The 13,538-nt window shown below is 43.5% G+C and overlaps 1 long non-coding RNA gene across 1 annotated transcript in view; it reads left to right on the top strand.

Moving 5' to 3' along the window:
• LOC103162225 overlaps positions 1-5,683 on the top strand; it is a 113,850-nt gene extending 108,167 nt beyond the window's left edge. Inside the window, exons 9-10 of the long non-coding RNA XR_004771619.1 lie at positions 4,139-4,389; positions 5,487-5,683. This is a non-coding gene — a long non-coding RNA (uncharacterized LOC103162225). The remainder of the gene's footprint in view (positions 1-4,138; positions 4,390-5,486) is intronic.
• The last annotated feature ends 7,855 nt before the right edge of the window (positions 5,684-13,538 follow it).

Genomic DNA, 13,538 nt, shown 5'->3' with positions numbered 1-13,538 from the left:
TTATTCTGTAGGTTTGGTGTTTTGATTATTATGTGTTGAGGGGACTTCTTTTTGTGGTGCAGTCTGTTTGGTGTTTTGTAAGCTTCTTGTACTTTCATAGGCATATCCTTCTGTAAGTTGGGGAAGTTTTCTTCTATGATTTTGTTGAATATGTTTTCTGTACCTTTGAGCTGTATCTTCACCTTCTTCTGTACCTATTATTCTTAGGTACGGCCTTTTCACAGTGTCCCATATTTCCTGGATATTTTGTGTTAGAGATTTGTTGGACTTGAGATTTTTTTGGTCGATGACTGTATATCCTCTAGAGAGTCTTCAACAACTGAAGTTCTGTCTTCCATCTCTTGAATTGTATTGGTAATACTCACAACTTAGTTCCTGATCGTTTATTCAGCCTTTCCATTTCCAGCATCGCCTCATTCTGTGTTTTCTTTATTGTTTCTATTTCAGCTTTCATGCCTTGAACTATTTCAAGTGCTTCCTTCACTTGTTTGGTTGTTTTTTCTTGGTTTTCTTTAGATTCTTTAAGATATTTGTTTTTTTCTTGAATTTTTTGGTTTGTCTTTTCCTCCACTTCATGTAATTTTTTGCCTATTTTTTCTTCTTTTTAAGAGATTTTCTTGTTTCCTCTTTAATGGTCTCTATTATCTTCCTAAGATAATTTTTGAGGTCCATCTCTTCTTCATCCTCTGTGTTGGGCTTTTCAGATCTTGCTGGTGTGGAGTCCCTAGATTCTGGTGGTGTCATATTGGTCTTTCTGTTGTTGAGTGTGTTCTTATTCAGTCTTCTTCCCATGTCTTCTTCCATTGGGTGCAGGTGGGGTCTCTCTATCTCCTCTTGTCACCTGGTGGTGTTTGTGGGCCAAGACTACCTCTCCTGGTAGTCTCCTCACTCAGTAATGGTCGGCCGGCGGAGGAAAGGGGAAGAGTGAGGTGTTTCCATACTCAGGGAGCTCCTCCCTGCCTGGGCGGGTCCACTCTAAGCAGGCACAGGCCCAGAGAGATCCACGGTAGGGGTCAGGCCGGTGGAGCCCAAACTGGTTTTTGTATGTTCTTCGTAGTAAAGGATGATTTTGAACTTCATTTTCCCCTGACTCTCCATCCTGAGTGTTGGGATAACAGAGTACCACTGCATTTGGTTCATATACTACTGGAAGAATAGGATTAAAGGAATGTGCCACCACCATCCAGCACCAAAGACTCTTAAGACATTATTCTTGCTTGTGTCCCTCAGTTGGTTTGGGATATGAATTCTTCTTGTTGTTATTGTTTTGAGACAGTTTCTCATAGAATTATAGCCCAGACTGCGTTGACTTCACTATGTGGTCCAGGCTTGATTTGAATTTATGACACTCTTCCTGCTTTAGCCTCTCAAGAAATATAATTTGTTACTAACATTAAGTGCATTGGGATATTTGATTAAAGATATACTCTCCAAGCCGGGTGTTGGTGGTGCACACCTTTAATCCAGCACTCGGGAGGCAGAGGCAGGTGGATCTCTGTGAGTTCGAGGCCAGCCTGGTCTCCAGAGCCAGTGCCAGGATAGGCTCCAAAGCTACACAGAGAAACCCTGTCTCAAAAAACAAACAAAAAAACAAAACAAAACAAAAAAGATATACTTTCCATAACACTACGATCATAAAGTTCTTCCCAGATAATCAGTCAACTGGAAAGGAACACAACCTTACACAAGATATGGTTATTGATGGTATATTATAAATGAAAACAATGAGAACAACTCACATGTGTAGCCGATAACCAGATTGGCCCTTCAAGAAGCTCAGTCTCAGATGCCTCTGAGTCCTGGCCTGAACCCGGAGAGAGGAGGAGCACCTCCTGTCCTCTGTTTTTATCCTACCCCTCTATTAATACCTGTGACTGTGCCCTTTGGGTGGTGGTACAGGTATCCAGGGTCTCTCCCCACAGTCAACATCTTTGAGAATCCTAATCTGGATTAGGACAGCGTGTAAAACAAAGGGAGCTTAGTATATTTCATGGATGCATTCATCCCTCTGCAATTAAAAGATCAGGCCTGTGGAATTATTTCCTCTCAAGATTATTCTAGAATGACAGCTCTTTCGATTCATAACAGTCCATCCCTTCCTCAGCTGATTGAAATGGGCTGCTCGCCGTCTTTTTCAACAGCTTATAAGGAATGCTAAGCAAACTAGTGTAGCAGAAAGAGGTGAATAAAGACCCCCTTTGTTCCTGAGCATGAGCCTTGAGAGAGAACGCTGCTTCCTTGGGACATTTGGTTCATATACTACTGGATGGATTCAGGATCGTCCCTCTTCCTGTAACAGGAATGACCCATTCTCTCAGCACTGCATGAAAAAGCAGGTCAGTTCCCACTGAGTGAGCCCTGTCATGGGTGCCCTACAGGGCCAAAATGCTAACAGCCCAGACAAGTGAGTTTGTTTATTCCTTCTGCCCAATGGAAATTTGCTTCAAACTAGGTAACGGGAGTTATGTGGTGTTAGAAAGTTCAGAATATTGAAATAACATGTATAAAAGAGACTTGGTTGCAACATGCATAAGTGATATCTTGTTTGGGGAAAACAACAAAGAAATAGAGCTATGTATTTCTCAGGAAGTAGAGAGAGAGAGAGATTTTTCACACTATTATAGTTTGCACACCACATCTGAATATCTGTCCAAATGCTGTGATATGATCCAGCTTACTTTTAATAGCTAAAATATGAAAGCTATTTAAATAGTAGCTGTATTTTATTGTTCAGGCAGTAATGACAAGCCAAAATGTCCTGTTCACTACAGATTCTGCCCTTTCTTGGGTACAAATGTTCAGCTCTTTAGCTCCCTCCCTAGAATTCCTTAGCTGTGTTAATAGCATAAAGAAGAAAGTGAAGGGAAACCTGAGGTCTCGTTTCAGCGACTGATTCCGTCCACACTAGTGTGCCTGGCATGGTGATTGTGGCAGTGTGTGTGTGACAAGTCTTTCTCTGTCCCTCTAGCTAGCTCCCAAATAATGACACTGAGACTTCTTTATGAAAGCTCAGCCTATAGCTTAGGCTTGTTCCAAACTAGCTCTTTTTTTTTTTCATAAATTTTATTTAAATTAGAAAAATCTCATTTTACATGTCAATCCCAGTTCCCTCTCCCTTCCATATTCCCATGCCCCCACCCACCCCTCATCCCATCCCCCATCACCCCCCTGGGAGGGTGAGGTCTTCCATGAGGGATCATCAAAATCTGTCAAGTCATTTGGGGCAGGGCCTAGGCCCGCCCCGGTGTATCTAGGCTGAGAGAATATTCCTCCATGGGGAATGGGCCTCCCAAATCCATTTGTGCACTAGGGTTACATTCTGGTTCCACTGCCAGAAGCCCCATAGACTGCCCAGTCCTCCTAGCTGACACCCACGTTCTAGGGGCCTGGTTTAGTCCTATGTTGGTTCTCTAGCTGTCGGACTGAGGTCCATGAGTTCTCACTTTCTTAGGTCAGCTGTTTCTGTGGGTTTTCCCAGCATGGTCTTGACTCCTTTGCTCCTCACTCCTCCATCTCTACAACTGGATTCCAGGAGTTCTGCTCAGTGCTTAGCTGTGGATCTCTGCTTCTGCTTCCATCAGCACTGGATGAAGGCTCTAGGATGGTATTTAAGGTAGTCATCATTCTCATTATAGGGGAAGGGCATGTGAGGTAGCCTCTCCACTATTGCTTAGAATCCTAGTTGGGGGTCATCTTTGTGGTTCTCTGAATTAGCTCTTATAACTTAAATCAACCCATTTATATTAATCTACATTCTGTCATGTGGAGTTACCTCTCTTCCATTTTGTACCTCCTGTTTCCCCTCTGTGTCTCCTGGTATCTCCTGTGTGCCTAGATTCCTCCTCCTACTTCCTCTGCCTGCTCAGAAGTCCCACCTATACCTCTTGCCTAGCTAGTGGACCTTCAGCTTTTTATTACACCAATGACAGCAATACCCCTTCACACTGTGTATAAAAATCCCACAACAAGTATGTGTGTGTGTGCGGGTAGGCACTGTTATCAACAATGCTGTGTTGAAATTCTGAGTTTGGAATTAACTAAGACTGCTGGTTTTTGACTGTGTTGACTAGTGTGAGGTTAAACAACTGAGTTTCCCCTTGTCACTTTGTTTTTTCCGTGCAATGAGTTTTCCTTGCAGAGAGGCCAAAGAAAGGAGATCTGTGTTGGTTGGGAGCTCTCATCGCCTCGCAGGGCTGATGGTTGGCTTGGAAGAGAACAAAAAGAGAATGCTGGCTGGAATTTGGGCAGTTGAACAGTGCGATGAACATGAAGCAACGAGCTCCCTCAGCTCCTCCTGAAGTATTCTTCGAAAGTGAGGGATTCCAGCTGGAGTAGGAGCTTTGAGGGACTCACCATGAACTTTAGGGGACTGGTTTATTGTCTGTGACAGTAAGTTTTTAAGTCATTGTTCCAGTTCCTTTTTACAAAAAAAGGCAGTTGTAATTCTCATCAGAATTCCCAATTTATAAATAAAAAAGGAATTAAATATGCTAACTCCAGGAGTGGCCATTTGTTCATTGATACAGAACTCTGTGGTAGGCATTGTTTGAGATGTGAGAAAACAGTTGGATGAAATTTCAGCCTTCACAAAGCCAGCATCCTAGTCAGGGAAGGAGAAAACAAGCAGATCTCCTGGTAAGAAAGGTTGGAGATAAAATCAGAGTAGAGTAGAGGCTGGGAATCGTGCTATTGGGCATGGGTGGTAATAGGCTGTATGATGAGACCCTGAGTGAAGCCCGAGACAACTCAGAGGGCCCCAGCTCTCCCTTCAAATATGAGACAAGGATGTAAGCATGGCAAATACTTGAATGAATGTTAACATTATGGAGATCTTTAACGAACGAGCCCTTTCAGGTTTAGTTTTCCTCTGAATACACAAAGATTTTTAAGTGCCAGGTCAAATCCTTTGATTGACAGAACCTTCTCCCGCCCCCAGCTGCCTTAATCAGGAAGCTTTCTGAGCAGCAGCACCTTTCTTTGAAGGTTGCATTATTATCATGATGGCCTGGCTGCTTTGCATGTGGTACACACACTCTCCTGCAGGAAACCACGGTTTCTGCTTCAGGAGACCTTGCTTCAGTCAAGTCTGATTCAGTCAACTTACCCCAGCCTTGGGAAATGTTCCTTTGGTGGGAATAAGCTCTATAAATTCCTGTAACTATTCTTGCTGGGGGGAGGAAGAGGCGGGAGGGGGGGACGGGGACGGGGAGAAGAGGGTGCACCTCCTGAGTAATGCAATATATGATTGGTGTATATGCAAATATGTGGATCTTGTGATTGGTTGACATTGAGGCTGTTTTGGTGGAAGTAGAGACTATGTTAATATGCCACATCCCTCTTCTGGCTACATATGTAGGTTATTTTTCAGTGTTTCAGGGTCATCCCTGAAGGTGTCTCTGTGGTAGTCTGCTTTCTACCTTGGGCTCCTGCATTAAGCACCCCAATAAAGGCTACTCCTAAGTGATCATATCTTTTTTTGGCTCTAGACTCACCCAGCAACAGTGCAAAGGCAACCAAGGGATCCAAGGACAGCCAGAGGCTGTGAGGAGCCGCATTCACATTCGCCACAGCGGATGGCGCTGACATCCGCTGCCGGATCAAGTAAACAACGTTGGTATCCATGTGCTCAGTGTTTTTCCACTGCCTAGCCCCGCCTATTCCATGGCGTCATATAGGGTGACGAGTCATCCACCTATCCCAGCTGTACACGCATCGCTCAGAGTTTGTGAGCCTTTATTAGGGGACGGGATTCTTGGCTCGGGTCTCCGCTCTGGTAAGCTTATGCTCTCCTCTCAAGACGCATTAAAGCTTTACTGCAGAAGGATCCGAATGTCCTGTTTGTCTTGCCGGCAAGACTATCGCGCAGGAAAAGAGGCGACAACTGGAGGCTTGGCCCCTGGAAGAGTGCCACAGAGCTAACAAGGGTTGAGAATCATGGGTCTATGGATAAGAATTCCCAGAAAGAAGCTGTGTCTGCAGAAACCGATTGACTGACTAGAATTGTACCACTATGGAGAGATTGGAATGTTCCAGGTCCAGAGACTAATTACCTTATTTGGCACTAGTTCTAGCTTTCTTATGTGGCCATTTCTTGTTCACCTCTGTGTCAGAACTAACATCTTGTGAGTAATATATGAAAAGCTTTTGGAATCCATTGACTTAGTGAGCCAATAGTTTCCAACAACCCCACAACTAAGGAAGTCATCAGATAGCATTGTGGGCCTTTAGAAAAAGCTTCCTCTATCCTGCTGTCCCACCTCTCTGATGTACCACCCATCAATGTATTTTAAATTTGCCTTGATTTATGACTTTTTTTTGTTCTGTAAAACTCCATGAAACTGCTTCCACACTAGGACATGGAATTTGGGTAACCTAAATCTGTGTTCTTGGGCCATGGGCACTCAGAATGACTCCAGAATAAACTATCTCTTATTCCTTCTAAGATGAGAGTTGTTGGGTTTTTTGCATCAATTAACACCAGAAACCTGGGAGCTACAATCCTTTCTGCTTGATGATTAGTGGCTGATGGGCTGCTGGCACTCCAAGCCCCAGGCATCTGAGGGTGGGGGAGGGCTAGGTCTCTGGCTTTTCAAACTTGAGCCCAGCTCAGGGCCCAGAATCATAAGCATGTTGGGGAATATTATTTTTAGGTGTGTGACTTTTGCTTTTGCTGCATTTGTTTAACTCTGTGAAGCTGTGATTGTTTGCCTGTCTAAAACACCTGATAGTCTAATAAAGAGCTGAACAGGCAGGAGCAAGGATAGGTGGGGCTGCCAGGCAGAGAGTATAAAGAGGAGAACTGAGGAAGAGGAGGGACAACAAGAGAAGGAGGGGAGGGCGCCAGCGGTCACCCAGCCACCCAGCCAGCTATGGAGTAAGAGTGAAAGTAAGATTGCAAAAGTAAGAAAAGGGAAACACCCAGAGGGAAAATGTAGATGGGATAATTTAAGAAAAGCTGGCAAGAAACAAGCCAAGCTAAGGCTGGGCATTCATAACTAAGAATAAGCCTCCATGTGTGGTTTATTTTGGAGCGGGGTGGTGGGCCCTCCAAAAGACCAAAGAGACAAAAAAGCAAAAAGAGCAAAAACAACAACATAAGCCCCAAGTGTGCTTATGTTGTGAAAACCCCAAGTGTGCTCTGAGCTAAACACCTACAGGGCTATAAGTCTTTGGTTTTTAAAACTTGGAGACACAGGTGTCAATTCCCAGGGCTGAGAGCCATTTAACCATTGGGTTTAAAACTCAAGCCCATAGTTTCTGGCATTCAGGAACTGCCAAGCCTGAAAAATCTGTTGCTTGCCTGCTGGTGATTTCTATACAGATAGAGCAAGAGGCCCCTTAGCCAGCTATTTGTGGTGAGATGACCCGGAAGAAGTGTGCTGCAAGGACACCTGGGACAAGATCTGGGTGAATGAGAACAGGAGTGTGCTTGCCCTACCAGGGATACGAAGGAAGCTAGTTCTGTTGAGTCATAATGACTGGAGGGGATGGTGGTATGCAAGATAAAAGAATGATGGAGTTGTGGGGTGGAGCAGGAAGGGTCTTGTAGAGTCTTGTAAGGATTTCTGCCTTGACTCTGAGTAAGAAAGAAAGCCATTTGTGGCTTTTGATCAGAAAGCAAGTGACATAATTTGGCTTTTGAAAGGGCCACCCCTGATGACTAAGTGGGAGAATAGCTTTGGAGAGGCTTGGGTGAAAGAAGGGGTACCCAGTTGGGAGGCAACCACACTAAGGTGGCCAATGGTGACAAAGTCTTGCAACAGGGTGGCCATGGTAGAGATGGGAGACGTTCTGGGAGTTTGCCTCCATCTGAAAGCACAGCGAGAGAGTGGCAGTTGAGCTAAGATGTCTGGGCAGGGATGGGGATGGGGGATGACAGTGACCATGGGGTTTGAGACAGCCTCTCACTGAGCTGGGGAGATGCTCATAGTTTTAGATTGGTGTTGAATTTACAACACGAAGTCCCACATGAGACTAGAAACCTAAGAGCAAGGGCTTGTTAGGCCTCGAAGACATCCAAACAAATGGCTAACTAAGGTGACTCTTACACTAGCTGCCAATCTCTCCCTACTTGGGAGTGCTTGCTACAGAGTCATCCTGGCTGGCCTACCTGTCCCCTATCCTAACTGTCTCCAGACCCTGAGCTCTGCTTCCCTTTTCCCAACTTCTCTTTCCTATATAATCTCAGCCAATGGCTATGAACCCTGTTGGCTCCTGATTCCTCTCTTGGCGTTACCCCCTCTCCTTTCTCTCATGGCCAGGTTCAGTCTGCTGGCCTGGTTCAGTATGGACCCTTCCAAATCCCTCTGGCTATGCTCTCCCTCTTCTACAAACAAAACAAAACAAAAAACAGAAAAAACAAAAAACAAAAAACAAAAAACAAAAAAAACAAAAAACCCTTTCTTCAACCATACCTAGGGGCAGCCATGTCCTCATTTTTCACTCAGTGCAACAAAGCAGAGTGATGTGGACTTCAGGGGAGATGCTGGGGATGAAAATCTTAATCTGAGAGCTATGTTAATCATCACCACAGTTGGGTGATACATTTCCAGTCTGGCTGCTTTGGGATCTGATATGCTTATGTAAATATTACGATACTCATGGAAGTGTGGGTTGTAAACCTAATAAACTCAATGGTCCCTAGGGAGGGATTTAATGGAACTATACTCTTGGTTGTTGCCAGGTCCTCTTAAAGGGAGTGAATAGGACTTGTTTAAAGGGCAGAGGGAGAGGAATGGGGCACTTTGCAATAGCAAACTGTTATAAAGCCCTTCAGGCAAAGCAGCTGCCATGTCCTAGCATCACCTGGGCCTGCTAATAAGAAACCATCTAGAGCACCGGTTCTCAATCTGTGGATATCAGATATCCTGCATATCAAGTATTTAAGTGACAATAGCAAAATTGAAGTTAGGAAGTTGCAATGATATAATTGTATGGTTGAGGGTCACCACAACACGAGGAACTGTATTAAAGGGTCGCAGCATTAGGATGGTTGAGAACCACTGATCTAGAGGCAGCCTGTTGATTACCAGTGTTCCTCCAAAGAAAGTGATGGGGAGATCTGTTGCCTATCTGAGATTCTAGCTCTTTCCACTTGCTCCTCCAAGCCATCTGCAAGCAATTCTGCTCTAATTGCACATGACCCCAGGGTAGGGGGAGCTGGAGGGTGTGTAGGCTGGGCTTGGTTAAGTGTGGGGAGGGAACTCCAGCTCTGTGGCTGTGAGGATATCATGATCCATGCTGGATGAAAGACTTTCTGCTTCGGCTTCTGCTATGCTTCTGTAAGTATTCTCGTGTACGGGCACTGTAGGTTGTAAGCCTAATAAACTCATAGGTTCCTGGGATGGACTTGGTGGAATTATACTCTTGGTTGTTGCTGGGTACTTGAAAGGAGGAGGCAGACATTAAGTCTCTTTAGGGAAGGAATTCTCACAACATAAGGAAACAGTAGATTGGTATCTGTGGATTAAAGCTCTTATCTGTGGTTGGGGAGCAAAGTCAACAGCGAGTAAAGAAAAATGTTGATGACTAAAGAGAGTGAGTAAAGGCCCATATATGGATGGTAAAGAGAGTGAGCTGATAAAGGGGAGACAATCAGGTCAGTATATGGGGACCAGGTGACCAGGGACAGTCAGCCTGTGAAGGCTCAGGTGAAACTGGTGGTTTTGAGGCAGGTATGGAATGGTTAGGGGAGATATTTCACAGCTCGGAACTACAGGGCTGCCTGTGGGCTGTGTGGTCAGCACCAGCCCTGTTTATCACAAGCTACTTCATCTTTCTTTTCAGTTTTTAGTTTTTGAGACAAAGTCTCCTTACATAGTTCTGGATGGCCTGGAACTCACTACACACATAGCTGGCTTTGGACTCTTACCAACCATTCTGTCTCAGCCTCCTGAGTTCCAGCATTACAGGTGTGAGCCATTATACCCAGCCTACTGCAAAGTTCTTTCTCTTTGCGCTTTCCTTCTTTCCTCCCTTCCTCCCCTTTCCTACTCCCTCCTTCCTTTTCTGTTTTTTTTTTTTTTTTTTAAGACAGAGTTTCTCTGTATAGCACTGGCTGTCCTAGAACTTGGTCTCTACAGGCTGGCCTGTCTCAGCTGACATTAAATGTGTGCACCACCATTCCCCGGCTTATTGCAAACTTCTCCATCTCCTTTTTAAAAAAATTATTTTATATGCATTGGTATTTGCCTATATGTATGTAGAGTGTTGGATCCCCTGGAACTGGAGTTTCGGACAGTTGTGAGCTGCCGTGTGATTGCTGGGAATTGAACTCAGATCCTCTGGAAGAGCAGTGTTCTTAACCAATGAGCCATCTCTCCAGTCTCATATTACAAACTTAATAAGAGAAAATTTCCACATTAGACTTTTTTCTCTGTTCCTTTCCCTCCCCTTCTCATCATTTCCCCATCTCTTTCCCCTCTTCCTCTCTTTCTTTTACTGGAGATCAAACCCGAGACCTTGTCTACACCAGGCAAGTATTCTACCACTGAGCTAGATTCCCAGGTTTCATTTTATACTGTTAAGAAGCTTAGAACTGAAGGCTTTGCATATTCAAGGCATTCAGCAAATACTACATTCAAGTTAATTGCATTCAATAAACACAATATTTCTTAAATGTACAAATCAGAGTAATTATGTAAAGCTCAGAAACCTATAGGCACTTGAGCAGGACACTACCACTGAGAAATAGTCCTTCTGGTCTCTGCTGGCAAATGGCCCCCTCTGCTTAGCAAACACTGAAGATGGCTGGAGGTATGAGGCCCCATTTGAGATGTTATGGTGGGTAGGGTGTCTTTGATAAAAATTACACGTTGTTTGGTTGCTTGTTCAAAAATATTTGTTCCAAGAGTGAGTTTTTTGCTCTATGCTAATGTAGAATTCCTTAGATAATAATAATAATAATAATAATAATAATAATAATAATAATAATTAATAAGTATATGCTTCAATTGAATTTCTAAGTAGGCTCTTGAAAAAAAGCAGGCAATTACTTGTTCAAGGGAGCTAATTGCATACACAGATGGGTCCTACAGTTACTGATCCCTCATTGCATTTATGGTGACCTGTTTGCAAGAATTCACAAAATCTTGGGGAATTCTTAGGCACAATGGAAGGTTTTAAACGTCTGCAGACACATCCTTGCCTGAGGAGGAGGAGACCAGAGGGAAATCATAGAAAATATAAAAGCTCATTCCAAACACCACTCAGGGGCTTTCTGAGCTAGTGGTTGTTGAAGGTACAGTTCACTTCATTATCTTACTCAAATCATTTCCATCAACTTAAACCGAGAATGAAAAGGGAGACAGCACTTAAAAAACTGAAAATCTGGTTTCTTCCTTCATTTTGTTTTTCTTGTGGCTTTGTTAATGGTGGTTTTTGAAAATGGTTTTGATTTTGATAGCCTGGTTGGAAGAGGGTTTACTTCTTCCCTTTTATTGTTTTGTTTTTTGGTTTTTTGGTTTTTTTTCCCCTGAAAGATTCATTTAACTTACAGGGGTTTTTTGTTTTTTTTTTTTTTTTTTTTTTTTTGTGAAATAATTTGAAACCATAAAATGGATTTAAAAAAAATCTCCTGTACTCAAGATTGTGGTGAGATGTTCAGGAGAGCTTTATTTTTTTTATTTTTTAAAGAGGTGGTTATCATGACAACCCAGAGTTGTGCTATATGAATAGTGACGATGAGCAGAGTAGGGAAGGGAGCTGTCTCCCCAGGAGAAAGAGGAAACAGGCTTTAAGAAATCTTTTTTGTTCAAAATGATTATGGACTAATTGTAAAAAGCTCTGCACAGATGCTCTGCAAGGAAAACTGTCCTGTGCGCAGACCTTCTTGTGTCATGTAAGTCAGTTTTTAATACTGATCAGGGAATGTATCTGTGGAGCTTCCGTCATAGAGAAGTGACTCGACATTAAATTCCCAGGGCATTTAGTTAGTTTTGGCTTTTCAAGATGGGGTTTTCTCTGTGTAGCTCTGGTTGTCCTGGAATTTGCTTTGTAGATCAGGGTGGCCTCGAACTCGGGGATCCACTTGCCTTTACCTCCTGAATGCTGTGGTTAAAGGCCCAAGTACTTTGCATGATTTTCAAACTAGAAATTTTAGAAATCTATTTATTCTATTTTATGGGTATGAGTGCTTTGCCTGCCTGCATGTGTGTATGTATATTACCTTCATGCCTGGTGTTTGTGGAGGTCAGAGAGCACTAGATTCCCTGAATTAAAGACGGTTGTGAGCCACCGTGTCGGTGCTGGGAACCAAACTGGTTCTATACAAGAGCCCAAGTGTTCTTAACCACTGGGCCATGGCTCCAGCCCATGATTTTTATGTTTTGTTCTGGCAGTTAAATATGGGGTCCAAAACATCTTGGGCAAGGAAAGTCTGGAGGAGCCCATAGTGTGGAAGCATCCTTACCAGGACCATCGCTTGAAAGGGTATAGCTTTTGAATGTCTTTGCCTTGAGACTACAGTTTAGGAATATGGTGCTGAGGAACCAGGGCAGCCATACTGAACATTTCTAAGAGCCCATCCTAGTATTGACTTTAGGGGATTCCCAGTGAAGGTCAATTCTTAGAGTCTGGTGTGTTTTTGAATGTTCCTACAGCTAGGGTATGGGTTCTGTTTGTACATGTATTCTGGGACATAGGTAGATGGGGCACTCTTTATTACAGACATATAGTCACTGTGCCACAGTAGCTGAATGGTCTTAATTGTCTTGCATCTACTTGAAAATCACACATAAGATGTTTTGAAGACTATATTTAACTGCCAGCACAAAATGTAAAAATCATGTAAAAGTCATGAATTCCATGTTGAAAGTCACTTATTTCCTTTCAGCTCAATGTTGTTGTCCACACCCCATCATCTGGTTTTACACAACCATTATAGGCTAGAAAAAGCAATTCTATCCTTTGCCTGGAAGGTACCAAGCAGTAGAAATATTTGGCAGACAGCCCTAACAAATATCACACATGACTCTGGGTTTGGGATACTTCCCCCATTGGCTCCAGGAACTGCAGAACTGTCATGGGATAGTCAGACTGTGACCTCACAGCACCTGCACTCTAGATGCTTTTCTTTTAGCATACGGTCTCCTTTGGTAGGAGCTCACTTTAACAATTTCTCTTCTGGGCTGATGAAATGATGCAGTGGGCAAAAATGCTTGTTGCCAAGCCTGATGGTGCTTGGGTGCCATCCTGCCACCTACATGGTAAAAGGAGACAAAGGATTCCTGCGGCTGTCCTCTGACCTCTGTGCTCCCCCCCACACCCCACCACAATAAATAAATTTTTTGAAAATTAGGAAGTTAACTCTTATGATAATATATTTAGGGTGATTTTTTTTTCTTCCTGAGACAGGGTTTCTCTGTGTAGCCATGGCTGTCCTGGTACTTGCTCAGTAGGCCAGGCTGGCCTTGAACTCAGAAATCCACCTTCCTCTCCCTCCCAAGTGCTGGGACTAAAGGTGTGCATTACCACTCCTGGCTTACTCAGTGATTTTACTGAAACTTTGAGAACTGTTACTTATTACATGAAGACTATGT

Source organism: Cricetulus griseus (genome assembly GCF_003668045.3).
Source record: "Cricetulus griseus strain 17A/GY chromosome 1 unlocalized genomic scaffold, alternate assembly CriGri-PICRH-1.0 chr1_0, whole genome shotgun sequence".
Taxonomy (NCBI): Eukaryota; Metazoa; Chordata; class Mammalia; order Rodentia; family Cricetidae; genus Cricetulus; species Cricetulus griseus.
The sequence above is the reverse complement of the archived record's forward strand: the minus strand, read 5'-3'. Positions and strand labels throughout refer to the sequence as shown.